The sequence below is a fragment of the Halichoerus grypus genome, chromosome X (assembly GCF_964656455.1).
Source record: "Halichoerus grypus chromosome X, mHalGry1.hap1.1, whole genome shotgun sequence".
NCBI lineage: Eukaryota > Metazoa > Chordata > Mammalia > Carnivora > Phocidae > Halichoerus > Halichoerus grypus.
In genome coordinates, this window is record NC_135727.1 from 21,849,579 (window position 1) to 21,877,204 (window position 27,626).

A 27,626-nucleotide genomic window follows, 5' to 3' on the forward strand; every position below is an offset into this window, starting at 1 on the left:
ATGCTTCTATATAACTTTGGGTAAAGATTGAATATTGAGGTTATATAACTGTAACAACAGAAACATATTTTAGGTTGGCCCAAAATTAAATGAAATGTTAAATGAGACTGTAATCTAACCAAGGGCAGAAATTTTGTCTTTTTGTCTTATATCTCATCAACATCTAATATAGTGGTTCTCATCCATGGGAGATTTTGTCCCCCCAGGGGACATTTGGCAATGTCTGGAGTCATTTTTGGTTCTCATCACTGGGGAGGAGGCAGTTGCTACTGGAATCTAGTGGGTAGAGGCCAGGAATGCTGTTAAACAGTCCCCCACAACAAACATTTATCTTGCCTGAAATGTCAATAGTTCTGGGGTTGAGAAACCCTGCTCTAATGCAATGCCTAAATACAAGGAACATGGTAGCCTCTTGATAAATGTGTATTGAATGGATGAATGAAGTTTGGGGAACAAAAATGTGATTTTGTGGCAGACACATGTTTGGCAGACAATCTTATAAAGGAGTTGTGAGAAAGCCTGGCACTTAGCCAATTGGTATCAGCATGACAGTGTTTGCCCTGTTCAGGCATCTAGTAAGATTGGTCTGTGCCTGGTTCATATGATTGCTAAATATTTTGAATAACATCCCTGGAAGGTGGTATTTTTTTAGAAATTATAGGTAATTGCTTCTGGAAATAAGTTGTCTTAGAAACCACAGGAAGGGGGAATAGACTGACTTTGGCTTTGGGGAGTAAACAGGAGATGGAACAGGGAGTGGCTGTGAATAAATCATACTATTCTGGTAGGGATAGAAAAAGTTTACCATTCTGGTGAAAGAGGGAAAATCAGAGCTATCTATTCCATAGTCCCTCAGTCTAAGTCAAGGCAACAGTTCCCCAAATAGAGAATTAGTGGGGGAAAAGTGAAAAGTAGAATAAAACAAAGTAGTTACAGGACAAAGAAAAATAGGTTATTTTCTGTAATGAGACATTGTCTTAGTCCGTCCAGGCTGCTATAAAAGAATACCATAGACTGGGTGGCTTATAAACAACAGCAATATATTTCTCACAGTTCTGAAGGCTGGGAAGTCCAAGATCAAGGTGCTGGCAGATTCAATGTCTGGTTAGGGCCCACTTCCTGTTCGTAGACAGCTGTCTTCTCACTGTGTCCTCACATGGTGGAAGACGCAAGGGAGCTCTCTGGGGTCTCTTTTATAAAGATACTAATCCCATTCATGTGGGCTCCACCCTCATGACCTAATCATCTTGCAAAGGCCCCACCTGCTAATACCATCACATTGGGGGTTAGGATTTCAACATATGGATTGTAGGGGGGAAATGAACATTTGGTCTGTAGCAGGCATCTCTTAGAAATTTTAAGAGTAGCCCAAGTGAAGAGAACATGGGAGCCCCCTCAAAGGTAACTGATTAAATAAACATAGGTACAACCTTATTATGGAATATTATGTAACAGTTAAAAAGAATAACTCTGTATCTACTAAAATCTCTAAGGCATATTGTCAAGGAGAAAAAGCAAGCAGAAAATACACTATAACAGTTTGACACTATTTCTTTAAAAGAAAAATCCCTCAAAACAACTTTGTAAATTCAGATATATACAAGAACGAAGATGAATAGGAAAAGGCTTTGAGGGATATAGAGCAAGTTGATCATAGTGATTCTAGGTAGGGGAATACAATAGGGAGTCAGTGGTTAAGAGGCCCTTTTACTTTATGTGTACCGATTGTGTTTTTACAAGAATGTATCCATGTAGTACTTGTATAATTAAAAATATACACAGTGGGAAAACAGAAAATCCATAGACATAGTGCAGATATGCAGAAGAATTTTGGGGTCATTTTTGCTTCAAAGAAAGATTTACTACCAGATTGCTGTAAATAGCAACCTTGACTCACAAACATTTGTTGCAGCCAGCTAGGCCCAATGCTAAATAAGGATAGAGGAGTGATTAGGTATATGACCCTTAGGGTTTTTTTTTTTTTTAAGATTTTATTTATTTATTTGACAGAGAGAGATAGTGAGAGCAGGAACACAAGCAGGGGGAGTGGGAGAGGGGAGAAGCAGGCTTCCCATGGAGCAGGGAGCCCGATGCGGGGCTCGATCCCAGGACCCTGGGATCATGACCTGAGCCGAAGGCAGACGCTTAACGACTGAGCCACCCAGGCGCCCCCTTAGGGTTTTTTTTTAACCAGGTTTGTTATTGTTGGGTTGGCTCTCCAACCTTTTATTTTAGCCCCAGAGCCCTCAAATAGTTAGTTCCTGCAGTCTGTATCCTGTAGCATGTAGAGACCCTGGAAACCTGGGGTCTTCAGGAGGTGTCCTTACTTTGCCTTATCCCTCTGCTCCTTGGTTAAGCTCTGTGCAAAGGAGCTTGAATGAGAAGCCTGGGCCTTGTGCAGGAGGGGCCATCCTGGGGCCTGGGCCAGTAGTGTCCTAGGCTCCTGTTGGACTGGCTTAGTGATTTGTGTTCTTGCTTGCCTTATAGGAAACAAAAAAGTCTTGAAACTCAGAAGTTAGTTTAGTAATGAACTAAAAATATTGTGGATTTTCTTCCCCTCAGTATGAATTAAAAGAATTCACTATCCATGTCTCAATAATTTAGTCATGTTTTTTTTTAAAGATTTATTTGACAGAGAGAGAGAGCACAAGCAGGGGGGTAGGAGAGGGAGAAGCAGGCTCCCCATTGAGCAGGGAGCCCAATGTGGGGCTCAATCCCAGGACCCTGGAATCATGACCTGAGCCCAAGGCAGACGCTTAACCGACTGAGCCACCCAGGCACTCCAATTTAGTCATAAGTTTTAAAATAATCTCCTAAAGAGCTCCCTCAGCAGTGACCTATTAGATCATGTCACATTTATTGTGTTAGCAAAATAAGTCATTTTCTCACAATGTAGGCTTGAAGTCCTTTAATGTTTCAGCTGGGGACATGAGTGCAATTAATTTTACGTGCATGGGCCTTGCCCAGTGAGGATGGGACTGGCTGATTGGGCAAATTGGTATGGCTTGGGACTGAGAGATATCATTAGGTAAGTAGCCCTGAGGTCTCAGGACTCCTTAATAAACCACCCAACTTTTGGAAACTTGACACTCATGTGAGAAGCTAGGACTCCCATTTCCCTCTCACTTGTCTCCTTTGCCCTTACCTGGCCCCACATTCCTCCTGGTCAACTTTCACTTATCTTTGATTTGTCTAGGGAAATAGGATTTAGGAGACAAAGATGGGAGGGGGTGGGAATAGATTTGTTTATAAAGGGTATGAGTTTTTATCTGCTTTGTTCATTCATGTATTTTAGATAACTAGAGCTGTTCCTGTTACATAGTAGTTACTCAACAAATATTTGTTGAATGAACAAGTGAAATTACAAACGTTTTATTAACAGCAAGGAGGCCAACGTAAATACAATTAGTTTAACAAGGAAAAGAATGAAAGAAAGTGAAATCAGGGAAGAATGTAAAGGCCAGTTCATGTAGGATCTTTTAAGCTGTGGTACAGACTTGGGATTTTTATTCTAAGCATCATGAGAATCCTTTGGAGGGTTTTGAGCAGTTATATGACATAACAATAGCTAATATTTATGGTTCCAGGAACTATTCTAGGTGTGCTGGGTGTATCAACTCATGTAATCTTCAAGCATATCTATAATATAGCTACTAATATCTTTGTTGTAAGGATGAGAGAAAGTTACACAGAGATTAAGTTTCTTGGCTAAGTTCATACAGCTAGGAAGTGATGGATCTAGAATTTGAACTATGGCAGTCTACCTCCAGACTTGCACTCCTAGTCTGCATTATACTGCCTTTTTGTACGTCATGTAAATGATCTGATTTATATTTTAAATGGCTCCCTTTGGCTGCTTTGTTTAGAGCAGACCACAGGATGGCAGAAGTAGAGGCAGGGAGACCAGTTAGGAAGCTGTTGGAGTAGACATGGCAAGAAATAATGGTGGTTTGGTAGAGGAGATGAAAAGGAGACAGATTCTGCATTTATTCTGAAGGTAGTTTGCTGACAGACTGGATGTGGGGTATGAGAGAAAGAGAAAAGTCAAGGATGATACTAAGATTTGAAGATAATATATAAATGACTTTTAAGATTTATTTATTTATTTGACAGAGAAAGACACAGCGAGAGAGGGAACACAAGCAAGGGGAGTGTGAGGGGGAGAAGCAGGCTTCCCGCGGAGCAGGGAGCCTGATGTGGGGCTCGATCCCAGGACCTGGGATCATGACCTGAGCCGAAGGCAGACGCTTAACGACTAAGCCACCCAGGCGCCCCTATATAAATGACTTTTAAAAAGATTTAGTTATTGTTGACATAGAAATCTCCTGGTGTGTCTGGAAGCACTTTCTTTTATTTTAAGGTTTTATTTATTTATTTGAGAGAGAGCACAAGTGGGGGTGGGGTACAGAGAGAGGGGCGAAGAAGGGAACCCCATGAGGGGCTTGATCCCAGGACCCTGGGATCATGACCTGAGCCGAAGGTAGATGCCTGATTGAGTCACCCAGGGACCCCACTTACTTTCTTTAAAGTGGACACCATGGGGGCAAGAACTACTTAGTTCTTGATGACAGTGGAAATCCCACGGGTGATTCAGCTTAGTGTTGTGTTTCATGCTTAATCATCCATATGTGAATTGACTGTTTTGAAAATGGTACCTCCCCCTCTTCTCCAGTGGTCTTCTAGGCCTCAAGTATTTCTCTCCAACATTGGGGGGTAGTATTTTTAAGGAATTCAAAATAGTTTCTCCTGTCACTGTCTCACCTTACCTGGTTCAGAATTTTTGGGAGAGGTTAGGTTAGCTTCACAAGTGGTATAGTGTTTGGAGTGCTGTGTCCTGAGAGTCAATGATGGTTCAGGACTACTGTTCCTACCAGCCCAACTTTGTCACACTACACTTAGACCTACATTTCAATCCTTCTTTGCTCTCTGTGTTGACTATCTTCTTTGTGTGCTCTAGTTTTTGGGTCTTTTCAGTCCAAAGAAAAGGCATCTGGGTTTAACTGCATCCAACTGAATCCACTTTACTCCCTAAATTTCAACTTTTCTTCTCTACTAACTTGGTCTTAGAACCTTGTCTGTTGATGTATACCTTTAGTAAACCATTATGGAAGCTACTGATAACACAGGTCCATAATTTTGACCCCAGTGGGTGGGGCTAGGCATCAACCAACCCTTGAAGCTCTAGGCCTTTCTCTACACGCATACATATTTTGTGTCCCATTTCCTGAGCTCTTCTCTAGGGTGGATTTCATCCTTGAATCTTTGCTGAGATCCCAATGTGTTTGTATTTAGTTCATGCCAGGCAGTGTTTACATTTAGAAAATAGAATATCCATGAATTTTTTCATCCTAAAGGACACATTGGTACCATTTGATGAAAGGTAGGCTACCTCATACACTTCAAAAGATTTCTTCTCATTATCAACAAAGTGATAAAGTGTCATAGAACATTGATTTTTATTTTTTTATTTTTTTTATTTTTTTAAAGATTTATTTATTTATTTGAGAGAGTGAGAATGAGAGAGAGAGAGAGTACATGAGAGGGGGGAGGGTTAGAGGGAGAAGCAGGCTCCTCGCCGAGCAGGGAGCCCGATGCGGGACTCGATCCAGGGACTCCAGGATCATGACCTGAGCCGAAGGCAGTCGCTTAACCAACTGAGCCACCCAGGCGCCCCGAACATTGATTTTTAAACTTTTAAAAATTGTGATAAAAATTTCTATTTGAACTAATTTAAGTGTACCATTTGGTTTCATGAAGTATATTCACACTGATGTGCAACCATCACCAACTATCCATTTCCAGAATGTTTTCATCTTCCCAAACTAAAATTCTGTACCCATTAAACCGTATTTCCCCATTCCACTCTCCCACCAGCCTCTGGAAACTACTACTCTACTTTCTGTCTTTATGAATTTGACTATTATTGTTATCTCATATAAGTAAAATTATACAGTATTTTCCCTTTTGTGTCTGACTTATTTTATTTAGCATAATGTCTTCAAGTTTCATCCATGTTGTAGCTTGTGTCAGAATTTCCATCCTTTTAAAGGCTGGATAATAGTCAATTGTATGGATATATTACATTTGTCTATCCATTTATCATTGGCTATTATTAAGAATGTTGCTATGAATATGGTTGTACAAATATCTGTTTGAGCCCCTACTTCCAATTTTTGTGGGTATATATCCAGGAGTGGAATTGCTGAATCATATGGTAATTCTATGTTTAAGTTTTCAGGAGCAACATTTATATTCCCTCCAGTAATACACAAGTGTTCCCATGGGTGTGTTGTAGTATCTCACTATGGTTTTGACTTGCATTTCCCTAATAATTAGTGAAGATCAGCATCTTTTCATGTACTTATTGGCCATCTATATGCCTTCTTTGGAGAAAAGTCTATTCAAGTCCTTTTCCCATTTTTTAATTGGGTGGTTTATATTTTTGCTGTTGGATTTTCAAACCTTTTTTTTTTTTTTTTAAAGATTTTATTTATTTATTTGACAGAGAGAGACACAGTGAGAGAGAGAACACAAGCAGGGGAACTGAGAAAGGGAGAAGTGGCTCCCCGCAGAGCAGGGAGCTGGATGCGGGGCTCGATCCCAGGATTCTGGGATCATGACCTGAGCCGAAGGCAGATGCTTAACGACTGAGCCACCCGGGCACCCCGGATTTTCAAACTTTTAAAAATTTTAGGACTCTGTGTTCAAGTGAAATATTTCAGGAAAGCTCAATGTATAAAACAGATTAAAACAAAGATGCCTCAGCTATAGTTGGGAAAGAGATGGAGCCTACCTTTTCACTCTTCATTTCCATGGCAGCCCCTGAGAGGGCTCCTTGACACCCCTAAATCTGTTTCTTAGCTCTTTTGAAAAACTACTGCCCCCTTGGCGTTTAGAAAAGAATCCATGCTTCAGAATATCTGAGGAGACATAGATATGCACGAAGAGTCACCTCTATGTTTTACCAACTTCAAATATTGACCAATGACAAGAGAAATGTGGTGCTTTTTACTGGAGCATGTTAGTGTTATTTTGTCACTTAGTTCCCAAAGACACACATAGCTATTGATCTTTCCACATATCAAGGGAAGCTCATAAATTATTGGGGAAATGTCAACAAAAATGAAGAAAATGACAGAAACTCTTCTAGATCTAGAGAAAGATGTTATTTGCAAATTCATGTCCCCCAGTATCAGGAAAATCCCCAGAGGCAATAGGTATTTGTAAGAGCAAATAAGCCACTGATCGTATTGCTATTTATCACAGTTGCTCAATTCTGCTTCAGCCTTCAGACCTTGTTGAATCAGGAGAATTTTTAAAAATGAGCATTTGTGTGGCTTAAAGGGATTTTTGAGTTCAAAAGTAAAGTTCTGAGAATAGTTCTGTTATTCTCAGCTGGCCCTTAGCCAAGTGGTTAAAACTCATTTCCCTTTTGAGAGTCCTACTCCTTGCTTTGGGTGACAACCTCCCAAGATTTTCATGTTGTCTATGGAGGGTCCCCCCACCCATTCTCCATAGGAATTCTCTATTTCATGTCATCTTGAGAAGCAAATTGCCCTTCATAAACAGATCACATAATTTTGTGAGCAAGTGGGAAGCCAATCAGTAGCATAGTATTTTACTTACCTGGAGTTCTGAACAATTGAGAAATTCAAAGGAATCTAAAGATAATCTAAAATATCACCTTTAATATGGATAAAGTCTAGGGTGAAGGACACCCTATATAGATCTATAAGCAAGTGGGCTTTCCAATACTGTGCCCCTGTGTTAGAGAGACTTACCCCCTCAGTCACAGCCTGTGCCATACCATTGCAGGACCCTCTTACAAGGTCAGGCCCCTCTCACTGTTTGGCAGAAATCAGAGCAGAACACAGGTCCTCTGTAGTCTGCCATGTCCTAAGAAGATGTATGGACGGAACTATGCAAGCACATTTCCTTGTCCCAAGTTTGACAACTAGCTAAATTATTTCTCAGTCCTCTACTCCCTACAGGTATATCACAACACATGGAAAGAAACATCTGGAGTGGGAAGAAGAGTCTCCCCTAATATTCTCCTGTTTATTTTTCTCTTAACTCACTGAGTTTACCTGTTAACAATCTCCATAGAGCCGGAAGATCAGCAGTTTATGACAGTCCTGCTCTCTCCTTGATGAAGCTACTTCCCCAATAGCAATCACTGGGACTGCTGATGGACAATGTAGGTGGTAGTGCACCCAGAAGGCTCTGAAATGTGTCTGAAGACTATATTAATTAAACATCAGGATCATGCCACACCCAACTATGAAAATTCATTTTCTGTTCTTTTTTTTTTTAAAGATTTTATTTATTTGAGAGAGAGAGACAGAGGTAGCCTGAGAGGGCATGAATGGGGAGGAGAGGGAGAAGCAGGCTCCCTGCTGAGCAGGGACCCTGACACCGGGCTCGATCACAGGACCTTGAGATCATGACCTGAGCCAAAGGCAGACGCTTAATTGACTGAGCCACTCAGGTGCCCCTCATTCTCTATTCCATTAACCTTTTCAAATGATGTCCAGCTACATTGTCTTAAGTCATCTATCAGAGGATATACAGAAGATGCCACTCATTTGAGTACAGTCTGTCCTTATCATAATTCTAGGGGACATTAAAACCCAAATATTAAATTCCTTTGCACTTTTCACTGTAAGTCCAGAGAAAAGTCCAAATTTCTTAAAATCTGAGGAACTTAAAGTTCAAAACAAAGCTTTCTTGCCCTTGTGAGTAAAAGTTCAAAGAAATTAAGGACCAAAATATATCCTCCCTCTCTTCTCATTCTGCTCAATCTTAACTAGAAAGGTTCTCAAGGCCTGTGTCCAAATGGGGTTCTTTAGCAGGTTTAGCCTGTGATATTACTTATTGGAATGGGTATGGTCATTTCAGGGCCCCAGAGTTTATATTGGTTCAATGCCAAGTCTCTGATGTTACATAGAGTTCAAAGAATTAATAGAACCTACAAGATAATCATATCACTGGCCTCATAATTTTTAGTTAACAAACTAACAAGCTATTATAGTCACCTTGTGGCTCATATTGATCTCTGCTTCCTACAATTCACCCCTTTTGGAATCCTTTTCCCTTGTGTGTGGGTTGGACTTAGCATCTTGCTTCTAACAAATAGAATATGTCATAATGATGGGGTGTCACTTTAATAATTAGGTTACAAAAGACTGACATCATCTTAGTACTTTCTTCCTCTCTGGCTCTTTTCACTTGTATGAATTGATGTCAGCTGCCATGTTATGAGCTGCCCTACGAAGGCCCATGTGGCAAATAATGAGGCCCTCAGTCCAACAGTCTGAAGAACTGAATTCTGACAACAGCCATGTGAGTGAACTTGGAAGTGGATCCTCCTCCAGTTGAGGCTTGAGGTGATTGCAACCTTGGAAAATATTTGACTGTGGCTTGTGAACGACCCTGACATAGAAGGTCCAGCTAAGCTGCACCCGATTCCTGACCTACAGAAATTGTGACATAATAAATGTTTTTGTTTTAAGCCACTAAATTTTGGGATAATTTGTTATGCAGTGACAGACAACTAATACACTGACCTATAGCCAAAGAAGTTGTTCTGGACAAAATTATACTATGCCTAGTACTCAGAAATGCTAAAGATTGTGGTGGAAACTCAATATTACCTGAAGAAAAAATAATAGATGGAAGATACCTTGGTTTTAGCCTTGATAGGGATGCCAGTCTGCTCAAATATCTGGAGTCCATGATCTGTAAACTTCAATCCAATTTGGAGAAATTTCTCACTAAGTAGTTAATTTTGGCCTTGTGTATTTAAAATCCAACTGCATAATTATAAAAACTAGTCTCTTGGCCTAATGTAAGCCTCTACAGACTGTCAAGTTTAAAATATCTTGTCTATATACTGGAGTCCAAGGCCTATAACCATGTGACCTGGCTCCACCCAGAAATCCTCCTCATGTTATTTTAGTCTGCTAATTCTAGTCCTAGTCTATTTCTCCATGTTCTTGGTCCAATGCTTCAGGTGTTTGGACTGAAGGAAGTCCAATGAATAACACTTTGAATTCTGAACCAATAGATATTTAAGAAAAAAGAGAAAGGAGGATGGGAAATGAAAATAACCCCTTTATTCCCAATTAAGCTGTTATTTAAAAATGTATTATATCTGTGGATAAGTGAGCTTCTTAATACTGCATCCCAGACTTATTTTCCCAGAGGTAGCACTAGACCATCACATATCCCTTCCCCTCCCCATGGATATTTATGTTCCTATAACACTTTCTGCATGGAAGGGCAGAACAGAATACACATTCTGTGTATACAGCTTCACTCCCAAGACCAAGAGTAGACAAAGGGGCTGGGACAAATGCAACAGGATTTTCCCGACCACTTAGGTACCTGAGTTCCATCTTCCTGGGAAGAAGTGAGGGGGGAGTCATGGAAAGCAACACCAGAAGTGAAGAAATGTGTTCTCTGCTTTTCATAGTTATCAGATAAGGCTGATTAAAATCCTACGAAGGTGATAATGTGTGGTTATCATTCAGGGTCCTCCAGGGGCTAGTGTAAAATAAGAAGATGCTTAGAGATGGGGAAGGCCAAAAGGTCTGATTCATGGCAAAATTGTTTAATTGATGATGTAATTTTATGTCCTACCTCAAATCTTTTCAGCACCTGTTCCACCTCCCCAACCCCTAAACTCCAGAAGTCAGGACCTCTGTCAGACCTATATCCATTGGTAATATTCAAATGCTCTGGCTCTATCAAGATCAGACCCTTTCCTGATAAACCAATATATGTATACTCCTCTTTTGGGGCAATACCTGTTAACCAGCACTTCTGTGTTTTATTCCAAAGGAATGAATTTTAATACTATATGACAAGTTGATGGGGAATTATAAACATAGGCAGCCACTCCTAGTGAGGCTGGCCCTGGTTTGTACTTAAAATTTTCTGAATTAATTGTCCTATTGCCTGATGTAGTACCTTTGATTTCAAAAGCGGACTTCAGCCAGGATCCATGGAAAATTCCATTTTCTTGGATAAAACCATTTCTTGTTTAGAAAGCTTACAGTCCCATAGCCAAGAGGCTTCAGATTTGGGTTCATTGGAAAGTTACCAAGGATGACAGCCCTCCCGAAAGAGATTATAAATTGAGGAATAGGGTGGCATTCTGTATTGTTAATTTCACTTGGATGAATATATGACACAGCCCTTTTGTCTTATACAAAAAAGCTTTACCAGTGTCTGATTAAAATGTAAAAGTCCACAGCAGCTAGATACCCTAGCCAGGATATTCTGCTCCTCTGGAAAAGATCAACTTACATCTAAAAGATTTTATCACTCTTTGTGTACCATAAGGGTGTTCAGAAATAACTATGGAAAATCAAATATTCTCAGAAAAAGAAGGTTTCTGACTGATTTTGTTCTGTGTTCAGCCTTTTTATGTTTATCAATTCTGAGAAGCATAGAGGTATTTTTGCACATTTCTGACAACACCTGTGTTCCCCTTTTCATGCACTGTTTCTTATTAAATGCATTTGACTACAGCACAGCAGAACATTTACCCTTGGCCCCACTGTGACAGAACATTATGATCTTTTACACAGCTTACGTGGGTCCATATATATTTGTTTTATGTGTGTGCATGTTTCTGTTGGGGGGTAGAGGGCTAGGATGCAGGGAGGCAGGGAACTAGGGAGGTTGGAATGACAAGGGCTTATTTGGTTTTATTCTGTTTGTTTGTTTTTTTCAAAATAACATTTTCAAATAGCTTGGCTTGGAAGTCAGTTTCTGGAATACCTGGCAAAACCTATTCTTCCTTTATTTTTCTTTTACTTGTGGAGCCAAACACAACCAGTCAGGCCTGGATCTATACCAGATGGAATAAGGGTCTGCCTGCAGAAGGTTGGTATAGCCAAACTAAAACTAGCTCCCAACTCTTTCTTTGGGGTACAGCAGTTTTGGTTTGGTTATTTTTTGGGACAAGTATTTTTTAAGCATCTTGTTAAAATGCATATATATTATCTAGTGGAAGTAACACATTAAATTATCAGCAGGTTAGGAGGTGATTCAACAGGTTAGGCAAGCACATAGGGCTTTGAGGAGAACTGGGATAAATGTTTTCATGGGAAGTGGCAAGGGAATGATCTGGAAACCATAATTATAATTAGTACTACCATAGCAATCACTACTACCCCCGTCACACCATTATCATTTATTGGATGACTAGTATGTACCTGGTATTTTACAGACATTACTTCATTTCCTACAGTAGTCCTGTGAAGTGGATACCACTATTATCTCAATTTTGCAGTTGAGGAAACTGAGCCTCAGGAGAAAAGAGTAATTTGCACAGTGTTTCTCAGATAGAAGAAGTGAACTCAGGGTTCTAATTCAAATCAAGTAGAAGGCAAGTACAACCATGGGAAACAATCTGGTCAGTGGGTATGGAACAAACATTGCCTTCTGAAACATTTTGCTCAGGTATAGCCCAGCTTCTAGTTATGTGTGGAAAAAACCTGAATAAGCTAACGAACTCAAATGCTGTTAAGTCTCACTAAGATGAGGAGGGGACGCTCAGGATTCACAGATTCTAGTTTGGGTTGGGCACTTATACTAGGAAACCTTGTTGATTGTGGGAAAACACAAGTATGATGATGCAAATTTAGAATTTCACTGTAAAGATCTTAAATCCAAGCTGTAGCAGCTCCCTACCTTATAATAAATGAATTAAATTGCTTGCTAGCTGTGTGGATGGGGGCAAGTTATTTATGTCTTAACTCTTAGTTTTTTCATCTGTAAAAGGGAGTTAATAACTTGTAGAATTGTTGAAATTATCAATGTGTGTGAGTTTTGCAAACTGTGTAGGATGATACATAGATATACAGATTATAACAGATGTGTCATAATAGAAATCTCATTTCTTGATCAGAAATATATTTTCTTTCTTAAATTCAATGACTGACCCTGAGGACCAGGGAGGACGAGGAGAATAGTGGCGCTTACAGCTCTCCTTTTTCTGTCTGGTTTATGCAAGTCTCTTTATCCTGTCAAATGCAGACACTCATGTAGACTGGCTTGAGTTTAGCTTCCATTGGATGCTTTGTTCCTTCAAAAGGTGCAGGCATTATGACTGGTTAATGAAACTGCAGCAACATATGGTTTGAATGAAGATCATTTATATTACTCTCTGACACTAGTAGATGGAAGATGTCAGCATCCTGTATACCAGAGATAGGGAGAAACTATGGCTGATACTTACAAGCCGGGGTCTAAGAGAAATATTTCTAATAGTCCAACAACTCCATACAGCATGCTCATTTAGTTTCTGCACTGTGGTGAGAGAACATACTCTTCTCCGTGCTATCTTCTATTTTTGAACATGTCAGGCACACTCCTACCACAGGGTCTTTACCCATATTTTTCCTTCTACCCAGAAAATTCTTTCCCAGATACCTGCATGGCTCATTTGCTCACTTCATTAAGGTCTTGGCTCAAGTATTGCCTTTACAAAGAGAATTTCCTGGACCATCCTATATGAAATAGCACCCCCATCACTAACTAGTCCTAGCTTTAGTTTTCTTCATAGCACTTATCACTAGTTGACACATGTGCTTGTTTATTATCTGCCTCCTCCATTTAGAGTGTGCACTCCATGAGAACAAGGGATTTCTTTTTTAAAAAAGATTTATTTGAGAGAGAGAGAGAGAAAGAGAGTACAGGTGAGGGGAGGGGCAGAGAGAGAGAGAGAGGGAAAGGAAGAGAAGCAGACTCCCACTGAGTGGGAAGCCTGACCCAGGGCTCGGTCTCATGACCCTGAGATCATGACCTAAGCTGAAATCAAGAGTTGGACGCTCAATTTTTAACTTTTAACTTTTTGAGGAACCTCCACACTGTTTTCCAAAGTGGCTGTACCAACTTGCATTCCCACCAACAGTGTAAGAGGGTTCCCCTTTCTCCACATCCTCACCAACATTTGTTGTTTCTTGCCTTGTCAATTTTTGCCATTCTAACTGGTGTAAGATGGTATCTCAATGTGGTTTTGGTTTGAATTTCCCTGATGGCTAATGATGTTGAACATTTTTTCATGTGTCTGTTAGCCATTTCTATGTCTTCTTTGGAGAAGTGTCTGTTCATGTTTTCTGCCCACTTTTTGACTTGATTATTTGTTTTTTGGGTGTTGAGTTTGAGAATTTCTTTATAGATCTTGGATACCAGCCCTTTATCTGTAGAGTCATTTGCAAGTATCTTCTCCCATTCTATGCCTCTTTGTTTTGTTGACTGTTTCCTTTGCTGTAAAGAAACTTTTTATCTTGATGAAGTCCCAAAAGTTCATTTTCGCTTTTGTTTCCCTTGCCTTTGGAGATGTGTCTTGAAAGAAGTTGCTGTGGCCGATGTCGAAAGTTAAAAATAGAGCTACCCTATGACCCAGCAATTGCGCTACTGGGTATTTACCCCAAAGATACAGATGAGGGTGAAAAGAAGGGCCACATGCACCCCAATGTTCATAGCAGCAATGTCCACAATAGCCAAACTGTGGAAGGAGCTGAGATGTCCTTCAACAGATGAATGGATAAAGAAGATGTGGTCCATATATATAATGGAATATTACTCAGCCATCAGAAAGGATGAATACCCACCATTTACATTGACATGAATGGAACTGGAGGGGATTATGCTAAGTGAAATATGTCAAGCAGAGAAAGACAATTATCATATGGTTTCACTTATATGTGGAACATAAGGAATAGCATGGAGGACATTAGGAGAAGGAAGGGAAAAATGAAGGGGGGTAATCAGAGGGGGAGACAAACCATGAAAGACTATGGGCTACAGGAAACAAACTGAGGGTTTCAGAGGGGAGGGGGGTGGGGGGATGGGTTAGCCCGGTGATGGGTATTAAGGAGGGCACATATTGCATGGAGCACTGGGTGTTATATGCAAACAATGAATCATGGAACACTACATCAAAAACTGATGATGTACTGTATGGTGACTAACATAAAAAAAAAAAAAAGAGTTGGCCTCTCAACTGACTGAGCCACCCAGGCACCCAAAGAACAGGGGATTTCATTCACTGCTATATCTCTAGTGCATAAAACAGTGCCTTGCACATAGTAGGGACTCAATAAGTTGTTGAATGAATGAGCTTATTCATTAATCCTCCACAATTTACTAAGTCAATTGTTCTCAGACTTCAGTGTGCATAAGAGTCACCTGAAGCGCCTGTTAAATGCTGACTCCTGGGGCAATGTCCATTCAGCTCGTGATTCAGCTGATCTGGGGTGGGTTCCAGGAATTTGCTTATTTTAAACATATACCGACCCCTGTAATTTTGATATGGATAGTAAGATGACACCTCTTTGAGAAACACTGCACTAGACTCTAAGCTCCATGAGGACTTTCTCAGTGATGTATCTACCATGCCTTGCATAGTGCCTCACACATAGTAGAGCTCAAAAAATACTTTTTTGATGGATCAATGAACAAATATTTATTGCAGTTTCTTAGGCTTGAGGCACTCTGCTAGATGCTGAGACTACCTCAGTGGAAGCATCTCAGTCCTTAAACCCATTTGCCCAACAGTCCAAATCCCTTAGGCCTGAGAGTCCACTCTGCTATTACAATAAGGGCTAAGCTGTTATTTAAGACAGTGCTTCTCAAACTTTAATGGTCACGAATCACCTGGGTATCTTGTTAAAATGCAAATTCTGATTTAGTGGGTTTGGGATGGGCCAGGGATTCCATATTTCTTATAAACTCTCAGGTGATGCTGGTACTCCTAGTCCATCAACCTCACTTTGAGTAGCAAGGCTTTAAGCTAAAAAAGGGTAGTGGGTATAGCTAGCCAGGTGATTGCTGTTTACTTGGGGCTACTTGTCCTGCTGTTGTAGAGAAATTTCCTTCCCTGAGGCCCCAATGGTAGCTGCTTAATTTTCAAGCTCTACCAAAAACCATACATGTTTTAATTTAAAAAGACCCCAAATCAATTAAGATAGACATCTCTGCAACTATAAAAATCATGTCTGTAAACTGTGTTGTTGTTTTCTGAGGGGATGGAATAATGTTCCTGTCTTTGTTTAATTAAAAAATGAAACAAGGGAGATTTTGGAGGTGACAGAGAGATGCTTGAAAGTGATACAAAGAACTTAGATGAAAGAATTTTTCTTTGGTAAATGTATTAGTCTCCTAGTCTACCACAGACTGGGTGGTTTAATCAACAGACATTTATTTCTCACAGTTCCGGATTCTGGGAAGTCCAAGATCAAGGTGTCAGCAAGGTAGGTTTCATTCTGAGGTCTCTTCTCTTGGCTTGTAGGCTAGCCTTCTTGCTTTGTGCTCACATGACCTCTTCCTTGTGTGAGTTTGGGAGGGGGCAGGAAGAGAGAATGCCCAAAGCCTCTGGTATTTCTTTTTTGTTTGTTTTTATTTTTTATTTTTTTAAATTTTATTATGTTATGTTAGTCACCATACAATACATCATTGGTTTTTGATACGGTGATCTACGATCCATTGTTTTTGTATAACACCCAGTGCTCCATGCAGTACGTGCCCTCCTTAATACCCATCACCAGACTAACCAACCCCCCCTTCCCCCTCCCCTCTAAAACCCTGTTTGTTTCTCAGAGTCCATAGTCTCTCATGGTTCAGCTCTCCCTCCAATTCCCACCCCCCATTTTCCCCTTCCTTCTCCTAATGTCCTACATGCTATTCCTTATGTTCCACAAATAAGTGAAACCATATGATAATTGACTTTCTCTGCTTGACTTATTTCATTTAGCATAATCTCCTCCAGTCCCATCCATGTTGATGTAAAAGTTGGGTATTCCTCCTTTATGATGGCTGAGTAATATTCCATTGTATATATAGATCACATCTTCTTTATCCATTCATCTGTTGAAGGGCATCTCGGCTCTTTCCACAGTTTGGCTATTGTGGACATTGCTGCTATGAACATTGGGGTGCATATGGCCCTTCTTTTCACTACATCTGTGTCTTTGGGGTAAATACCCAGTAGTGCAATTGCTGGGTCATAGGGTAGATCTATTTTTAAATTTTTGAGGAACCTCCACACTGTTTTCCAAAGTGGCTGTACCAACTTGCATTCCCACCAACAGTGTAAGAGGGTTCCCCTTTCTCCACAACCTCTCCAACATTTGTTTCTTTCCCTGTCCATTTTTGCCATTCCAACTGGTGTAAGGTGGTATCTCAATGTGGTTTTGATTTGGATTTCCCTGATGGCTAATGATGATGAACATTTTTTCATGTGTCTGTTAGCCATTTGTATGTCCTCTTCAGAGAAGTGTCTTTTCATATCTTCTGCTCACTTTTTGACTTGATTATTTGTTTTTTGGGTGTTGAGTTTGAGAAGTTCTTTATAGATCTTGGATACCAGCCGTTTATCTGTAGTGTCATTTGCAAATATCTTCTTCCATTCTGTGGGTTGCCTCTTTGTTTTGTTGACTGTTTCCTTTCTGTGCAGAAGCTTTTTATCTTGATGAAGTCCCAAAAGTTCATTTTTGCTTTTGTTTCACTAGCTTTTGGAGATGTATCTTGAAAGAAGTTACTGTGGGCGATGTCAAAGAGGTTACTGCCTATGTTCTCCTCTAGGATTTTGATGGATTCCTGTCTCACATTGAGGTCTTTCATCCACTTTGAGTTTATCTTTGTGAATGGTGTTAGAGAATGGTCGAGTTTCATTCTTCTGCATGTGGCTGTCCAATTTTCCCAGCACCATTTATTGAAGAGCCTGTCTTTTTTCCATTGCATGTTTTTTCCTGCTTTGTCGAAGATTATTTGACCATAGAGTTGAGGGTCCATATCTGGGTTCTCTATTCTGTTCCATTGGTCTATATGTCTGTTTTTGTGCCAGTACCATGCTGTCTCGGTGATCACAGCTTTGTAATAGAGCTTGAAATTGGGCAACGTGATGCCCCCAGCTTTGTTTTTCTTTTTCAACATTTCCTTGGTGATTTGGGGTCTTTTCTGATTCCATACAAATTTTAGGATTGTTTGTTCCAGCACTTTGAAAAATGTCATTGGAATTTTGATCGGGATGGCATTGAAGGTATAGATTGCTCTGGGTAACATAGACATTTTCACAATGTTTATTCTTCCGATCCATGAGCATGGAATATTTTTCCATCTTTTTGTGTCTTCTTCAATTTCTTTCATGAGTGTTTTGTAGTTCCTAGAGTATAGATCCTTTATCTGTTTGGTTAGGTTTATTCCGAGGTATCTTATGGTTTTTGGTGCTATTGTAAATGGAATCGTTTCTCTAATTTCTCTTTCTACAGTTGCGTTGTTAGTGTATGAGAAAGCAACTGATTTCTGTGCATTGATTTTGTATCCTGCCACATTACTGAATTCCTGTATGAGTTCTAGGAATTTGGGGGTGGAGTCTTTCGGGTTTTCCACATAAAGTATCATGTCGTCTGCGAAAAGAGAGAATTTGAATTCTTCTTTGCCAATTTGAATACCTTTTATTTCTTTTTCTTGTCTAATTGCTGTTGCTAGGACTTCTAGTACTATGTTGAACGATAGTGGCGAGACTGGGCATCCTTGACGTGTTCCTGATCTTAAGGGAAAGGCTCTCAGCTTTTCCCCATTGAGGATGATATTAGCTGTGGGTTTTTCATAGATGGGTTTTATGAACTTGAGGAATGTTCCCTTTATCCCTATACTCTGAAGAGTTTTAATCAGGAAAGGATGTTGTATTTTGTCAAATGCTTTTTCTGCATCAATTGAGAGGACCATATGGTTCTTCTCCCTCCTCTTATTGATGTGTTTTATCACACTGATTGATTTGCAAATGTTGAACCACCCTTGCATCCCGGGGATAAATCCCACTTGGTCGTGGTGGATGATCCTTTTAATGTATTGTTGGATCCTATTAGCTAGGATTTTGTTGAGGATTTTGGAATCCATATTCATCAGGGATATCAGTCTGAAATTCTCCTTTTTGATGGGGTCTTTGCCTGGTTTGGGAATTAAGGTAATGCTGGCCTCATAGAATGAGTTTGGAAGTTTTCCTTCTGTTTCTATTTTTTGAAACAGCTTCAGTAGAATAGGTATTATTTCTTCTTTGAATGTTTGGTAGAATTCCCCAGGGAATCCATCAGGCCCTGGATTCTTGGTTTTTGATCACTGCGTCAATCTCGTTACTGGTTTTTGGTCTATTCAGGTTGTCAATTTCTTCCTGTTTCAGTCTTGGCAGCTTATAGGTTTCCAGGGAGGTCTCCATTTCATCCAGATTGCTCAGTTTATTGGCATATAGTTGTTGATAATAATTTCTAATAATTGTTTCTATTTCCTTGGTGTTAATCGTGATCTCTCCCCTTTCATTCATAATTTTATTAATTTGGGTCCTTTCTCTTTTCTTTTGGATAAGTCTGGCCAGTGGTTAATCGAGTTTTATAATTCTTTCAAAGAACCAACATCTAGTTTCATTGATCTGATCTACTGTGTTTCTGGTTTCTAATTCATTGATTTCTGCTCTAATTTTAATTATTTCTCTTCTAATGCATGGCATAGGCATCGTTTGTTGCTTTTTCTCTAGTTCTTTAAGGTGTAGAGTTAGTTGGTGAATTCAGGATTTTTCTATTTTTTTGAGTGAGGCTTGGATGGCTATGTATTTCCCCCTTAGGACCGCCTTTGCAGTATCCCATAGGTTTTAGATTGATGTGTTTTCGTTCTCATTGATTTCCATGAATTGTTTAAGTTCTTCTTTGATTTCCTGGTTGACCCAAACATTCTTGAGCAGAGTGGTCTTTAGCTTCCAAGTGTTTGAATTTCTGCCAAATTTTTTCTTGTGATTGAGTTCCAGTTTTAGAGCACTGTGGTCTGAGAATATGCAGGGAATAATCTCAATCTTTTGGTATCGGTTGAGACCTGATTTGTGACCCAGTATGTGGTCTATTCTGGAGAAAGTTCCATGTGCGCTGAAGAAGAATGAGTATTCTGTTGTTTTAGGGTGGAATGTTCTGTAAATATCTATAAGATCCATCTGGTCCAATGTATCATTCAAAGCTCTTGTTTCCTTGTTGATTTTCTGCTTAGATGATCTGTGCATTGCTGAGAGTGGAGTATTGAGGTCTCCTACAATTAACGTATTGTTATCAATATGATTTTATTTTGGTTAACAATGGCTTATGTAGATGGCTGCTCCCATGTTAAGGGCAAGGATATTTACAATTGTTAGATCTTCTTGTTGGATAGACCCTTTAAGAATGATATAGTGTCCTTCTGTGTCTCTAATTACAGACTTTAGTTTAAAATCTAATTTGTCTGATATAAGAATTGCTACCCCAGCTTTCTTTTGAGGTCCGCTGGCATGGAAGATGGATCTCCATCCCTTCACTTTCAGTCTGGATGTATCTTTAGGTTCAAAATGAGTCTCTTGTAGACAGCAGATGGATGGGTCCTGTCTTTTTATCCAATCTGCAACCCTGTGCCATTTTTTGGGAGCGTTTAGGCCATTCACGTTGAGAATGATTATTGAAAGATATGAATTAATTGTCATCATGTTGCCTGTGAAGACGTTGTTCTTATAGATTGTCCCTGTAAATTTCTGTTGTATGTCACTCTTGGGGTCTTTCTCCTTTTATAGAACCCCCCTTCATATTTCTTGCAGGGCCGGCTTAGTGGTCACATATTCTTTCAGTTTCTGCCGGTCTTGGAAGCTCTGCATCTCTCCATCCATTCTAAATGAAAGCCTTGCCAGATAAAGTATTCTTGGCTGCATGTTCTTCTCATTTAGTACCCTGAATATGTCTTGCCAGGCCTTTCTGGTTTGCCAGGTCTCTGTGGATAGGTCTGACATTATTCTGATGTTCCTCCCTCTGTACGTAAGGAATCTCTTCCCCCTAACTGCCCTTAAGATGGTTTCCTTGGTTCTAAGATTTGCAAGTTTTACTATTACATGCCGGGGTGTTGGCCTGTTTTCCTTGATCTTAGGAGGGGTCCTCTCTGCCTCTAGGACTCGAATGTTTGTTTCATTCCCCAGATTAGGGAAGTTCTCAGCTACAATTTGCTCAAATACATCTTCTAGTCCTCTCTCTCTCTCCACTCCCTCCGGGATTCCAATGATTCTGACATTGGAACACTTCATGGTGTCACTTACTTCTCTGATTCTATTTTCATGGATTCTGAGTTGTTTTTCCCTGGCCTCCTCTTTTCCCTTTTTATCTATTATATTGTCTTCCAGGTCACTTATTTGCTCTTTGGCTTCATTTACCCTAGCTGTTAGATTATCTAGATTGGATTGGATCTCATTGATAGCATTTTTAAGTTCTGCCAATTCAGCTTTCATTTCTGCCCTTAGAGACTCTATGTTGCCATTAATTGATTTCTCCATTCTAGCCATTGTCTTCACAATTGCTAGCCTGAATTCCATCTCCGACATCTTGGTTATATCTGCATCCATTTGTAAATCTGCAGCAGAAGTCATAATCTCTGAGTCTTCTATTTTGGGGGCTCCTCCTCCTAGTCATTCTGTTGATGGGTGTTTGAGGGAATGTATAGAGTCCAAATTATTGACCAGAACCCAAGCAAGATGCACCTGTTTTCTTGGGACCTTAGGGTTGCTGGCCTCTTGTTTTCCCAGCCTGTCTTCTGGGGGAGGGGCCTGCCGCTCTGTTACTCAGGCAACCCTGTTCGGGCGGAGTTGCCCTGCAGCACTGTGGCGGGGGATGGGCTCAGCAGGAATCAGTCTTTGGGGCTTTTGTTCTCTGGCGGCTTTCCCTGGAGGCTTTCCGCGTCTCTTCCGAGAGTCAGAGCAGAAGAGACCATTTCCAACCCTCTGCCTCAGAGTAGAGAGATCGCAGTCTGTTCTTCAGTGAGGTCTCCAGGCCACACCGTCTCCGTTTCTGTCCGTGCTTCTATAAACTGCAGCGGTCTGGGTTGTGTGCCCCTCCGCAGCGCTCCCAGTCCTGCCTCCAGTTCGGGGCACGTCTCTGCCCTTTGTGCTTCTAAAACTGCCAGCTGCTCCTGGTTTCCACACGCATGACCCCGCCGCTCCGGGTTTCCGCCCCGGGGGCTGCAGTTCGCACAGGCCACACCGCTGCTCCATGTTTCCGTCCTGGGGGCCGCCCAAAAGTCCTTTCCCCGCCGCTACCGGTCTGCGAGTCTGTGCCCCGTAGGCAGCACGCAAGGCTGTCGCTCACCGGCGGTGTAGGATCCCCACGTCCAGGCACCCTCCCGCTGCTGTTTATCCTCCGATATCTGCCCGCGGAATCACGGCTCCCCGCTTCGTACCTCAAAACCAACTGCCTGCGATATTCTGTTTGTAGAGATCCAGATCTTCTTACATCTCATGCTGGTTTCATGGGTGCTCAGAGTGATCTGGTAGATATCCAGCTCAATTCCGGGGACCAGTTGAAATAGGGTCCCCTACTCCTCTGCCATCTTTCCTACAATATCAGCCTCTGGTATTTCTTTTTATAAGGACACTAATCCTGTCTGATCAGGGCCCCATCTTTAAGACCTCATTTAGCCTTACTTTCTTAAAGGCCTCATATCCAAATATAGTCATACTGGGGATTAAGGGCTTCAACATATGAATTTGGAGGGAACACAAACATTCAGTTCATAACAGCGAACAAGACTTAGGCCCAGTACATCTCTGAATTTAGTCCACCTGCATGGAACAATTTGGTCAGGAGAATATTGGTTTCCTCACCTTTCCTGACCTTTTAGGAATCCTAAAGTTCCTGTTGTCATTTAATCCTTTTGCCTTGATGCATTTAGATTCCAGAAATTCCCCATGATAATTGAAGTGCTCCACAATTAGGAAAACAGTACTTAATGATCCTGAACATCTTAGGGCAAGGGCTTTTAACTCTAGGGTTTCTTATTTAGGCTTCTGAGGATCTCTGAACTCCTCCAAATTTAATCAAATATTTATGTAGGTACACATACGTATACTTTATGTATATATTGTATATATTATATGTATATATGTATAGTATATTGTTTGTGAATCTTTTTCTAGAGAGAGAGTCCATAGCTCATAGAATTCTTTTTTTTTTTTTTAAGATTTTATTTATTTATTTGAGAGAGAGAGAGAATGAGAGAGAGAGAGCATGAGGGGGGGAGGGTCAGAGGGAGAAGAAGACTCCCCGCCAAGCAGGGAGCCTGATGTGGGACTTGATCCCAGGACTCCAGGATCATGACCTGAGCCGAAGGCAGTCGCTTAACCAACTGAGCCACCCAGGCACCCAGCTCATAGAATTCTTATGTAGAATATATATATATATATATATATATATAGTATATATTATATGTATATATGTATATATTATATATTATTTGTGAATTTTTTTCTAGAGAGAGAGTCCATAGCTTATATAGAATTCTCAGATGGATCCCACAATTCCCCAAAGGGTAAGAATCTCCTTAGATATGAAGATGACAGAACTTAGGACGGTGGATTTTGAATGGTAAGGGAGAAATGTGCAACACTTTATTGCAGCTTATTTTATTTTGTTTTGTTTTATGTATCTCTTTTCCTTCATTAGACTGTGTCTTCCTTTGGGAGGGAAAGCCATACTCATCCATGCATCCCTGATGCCCAGCATGGCGTTTAGCACAGAAAAAGTATTCAATATGTGGTTTTGAAATAAGGAATGAAACCAGGCCACTGGGGTACCAGGGGAACAGGGTAAGGTGGGAACACAAGAAGGAGGGGACATTGAAGCACAGAGCTCTGGGTATTTAGCTCTGTGGGCATGGACAGAGAAGTCGGCTGTACAAGGGTATCCTGAGGAAACCTCAGTTAATTTTTACAGGGCTCAACTCCATATACACATATTCTTTTTGGGGGTCATTCTCAGTGGAAGGCAAAATTCAAGTCTAACATCTCAGCTGTTTTCTTCTTGTTTCCTAGTTAAGATGTGCTGTCCAATCAATAAAAATGAATAATTTAAATTCAATATCCCTCTGTCACTATCAATAATACTTTTGTGAGTGATGTAGTACTATGGTAATTCAATTTGTTAGTCGCTGCCACACTTTCACATGACAGTCTGCTGAAGTTGTAAACTTAATTTACTCTAGGCATTTGACACAAGTAACATTGATGGGTTTTATCTTTAAAAGTATTGATTCCCCCCCATATCTCCTCTGTATTTGTGTTTATTGAATAAATACATACCTGTATGGTTAAAGAAAACTTTTTTAAGCTAAGGAAGCTTCCCACTTGGTTTCAAGTAGACTTTTTTGAACAGCTTAGACTCAGAACCTTAGGGTTGGGAGAGATCTGGGATGTTGTGTTGTCCTGTCTGTTTGCCGACTTGTGGGGACAGCTTTATATCATCTAGGGCACAGAGTCTACTGCTAGAGAGCTGTCATGGAAGGTTCTCTACATTGGAGACAAAACCTACTATTCTGCAACTTTAATCCATTTTGGCTTTCTTGAGTGACACATTGTAAATCTATCCACCAACTGCTTGTCAGTCCTTTTATATATTTGAATGCTGTTTGAATGGACATCTAAGATTTTTTTTGTCCAGGTTAAATTTTCCTAGTACCTTCAATTCCTTTTCATTTGATGGGATTTCTAGATCACCTTACAATTGTGGTCATTCTCCTCTAGCTGTACCACAGTTGTTGATATCTTTCTTAAAATGTAACATTCAAGACAAAACACAGATCTCTCGATGAGCTCTAAAGAAATTGAACTTCACTTAGAACTCTTTTTAAAATGATGCTTTCAAACTATTATTCAATTCCCTACAGGTAAAATTAATGAACTATATATTTTACTTATTTCTCTTTGTTGTTTGTCTACCTTTATTGAGAAAGTTGATTCATTTTTTCCATAATGAATAAATTGATGTTAGTAAAATTACCAACTGAAATGGAACAGATGAAAAATATGGATCCACTAACAATCATATTATGAATAACTAAGTGCAGAGCCCCCTTGGCATAAGCTCTCATTAAACTCCCTTTTCCAAAAAACACTTATTATAACTGTAATTAATTATATCTTTAAGTATCTAGGCATTCTGAGGTTTATAGATTAATTGGGGAGATGGGGCAATTTTAATAAGCTTTATTTTTCTTGTACCATTAAAAATGTCTTTCATTATGAAAAACTTCAAACATTTACCAAGATAGAAAACAAATGAACTCCCATGAACTCATCACCCAGGTTCAACAAATATCAGTTCATGGTCAATCTTGTTTCATCTGTATAATTCCACTCTCCTACCCAGGATTATTTTGAAACAAGTCCAAGACATCATCTCATTCCATCTTAAATATTTCAGTGTATATTTCTAAAAGATATAAGCTCTTTATAAAAATCATATTCTCAGTACCATTATCATATCTAAAAATTTAACAGTTGTCATCAAATAATATAGCCAGTGCATCAGTTTTCTTGATTTTCTTATAAAATTTTCTTTCAACAGTTTGTTTGAATAAAGATCCAAGTAAGACCCATACATTGCAGTTATTTGATATGTTTCTTAAATCTCATTTAATCTTTAGGTCTCTTTCTCTCCCTCTCTTTCACTTATAATTCCTTTATTTAATAAACCAGATCGCTTGTTCTGTAGAGTTTCTTAGTCTGGATCTTGCTCATTACATCCTAGTGTCTCTTAAAATATTTCTCTGTCCTCTATTTCCTATAAATTGTAGTTAAAGTTAAATATTTGATCAAATTCAGGTTTGATCTTTTCATAAGAATATCCTATTGGTGGGCTTATATACTTCCATCAGGAAGCATATAATGTTTGTCTCTTTTTGTGATGTCAGTAACCACTGACACTCATTGCCTACATCTGTAGGGGTTATGAAATGGTGATATCCTGTTACTATTAATATTCCTTCCTCATTTATTAGTTTGAATACCTCCATAAAGACAAACTTCCCCTCACCAACTATTCAGTTTCAATGAGGTATACATCTATAAGAAGGGTAAGGTAAATTCTTCATTCTTTCTTTTTATTTACCAGTTTTCAAAATAATGAGTTGGTTCACTAACATTCACCAGCAATGAGTTGTTTTATTATCATTATGAACTCATATTTTTATTAAACTTTGCATTTCAATCCATTGCAGTGATCTTTTTTTGCAGTTATCAATTATATTGATTATGAAATTGTTCAAACTCTTCACATTGACTCCTGAGTCCTTTGACATGACCTATTTATTTTTGGTAGTTTCCTTGCTATCTGGTATGACAAGATGATCCAGTCTCAATTTGAACATTTCCTGTCCCAGACCTGGAATCTGTAATTTCTCCAAGGAGCCTTCATTCCTTTTTTTCCCCTTTCTTCTAGAATATGGTTAGTAATTAATTAATTAATTGAAGTATAATTGACATACATATTATATTAGTTTCAGGTGTACAATATAGTGACTTGACAACTAAATATATTAAGTCCTCAGTATAATAAATATAGTTATCATCTGTCACTATACAAAGTTATTACAATATTATTAATTATATTCCATAAGCTATACTTTTTATCCCTATGACTTATTTATTTTGTAACTGGGAGTTTGTGAGCCTTGGTTCTTTTTAGTGGAAAATGGTATTTAGACATGACAAGCTGAGTGCTAAGGCTGCTCATTGCTATTGGGTTGGTCACTGTGTCTAGGCTTTTTCAGTGAACAGAACTAGAAAATAATTTTTTAAAAATGTAAAATACATCATGGGCTTGCAGGATATTTCTAGATCAGAGTCAGGACTGCAAGGTTTTTACTTGGCATCATCAATCTTAGGTCTATATCTCCTTTTGTCTATGCCAGAAATCCTGCTTCTTAACAACACTAATAAAACACTTATTTCAGTTATCTCTTAATGATACTTTGGTGTATAGTAAGATTACAAAACACATTTTAAGGTTTTTAAAAATTAACTCAGTCCTTAAGATATATCTGTCTAGGAATGGAGAATCAAATTACTGTTTTAAAATCACTAGAAATAGTTCTTTTATGGATTGTTATGGCATCAACTCTATATGCAGGGTTATTTCAATTTTATTTCATTTTGTAGTGATCACTTCTTAAATTTTAATTTAATTTTATAATTATGTATGATATTACAAAGATCCAGAGTTACAAATCTAAAAAACAAGGTGTATTTTTTTTTTTAAAGATTTTATTTATTTGACAGAGTGAGACACAGAGAGAGAGGGAACACAAGCAGGGGGAGTGGGAGAGGGAGAAGCAGGCTTCCCGCAGAGCAGGGAGCCCGATGCGGGGCTTGATCCCAGGACCCTGGGACCATGACCTGAGCCGAAGGCAGACGCTTAACGACTGAGCCACCCAGGCGCCCCAACAAGGTGTATTTTTTAAAAAGTCTAACTTCTTCCCTATTCCTTCCACTGTGTTCTCTCTCTTCCCCATGGATAACCATTTCAAAAGTAACTTTAAAAAAATAGACATTTGGGGCCTCTGGGTGGCTCGGTTGGTTAAGCGGTTAAATGTCTACCTTCAGTTCAGGTCATGATCTCAGAGTCCTGGCATCGAGCCCCATGTGGGGCTCCCTGCTCAGTGGGGAGTCTGAGGAATGATCATTTTCCCACTTCCCCCCACTTGTGCTCTCTTCTCTCAAGTAAATAAGTAAAATCTTAAAAAAGTAAAATTAATATGTAAAATAGTATAATATACATACAGAAAATAGA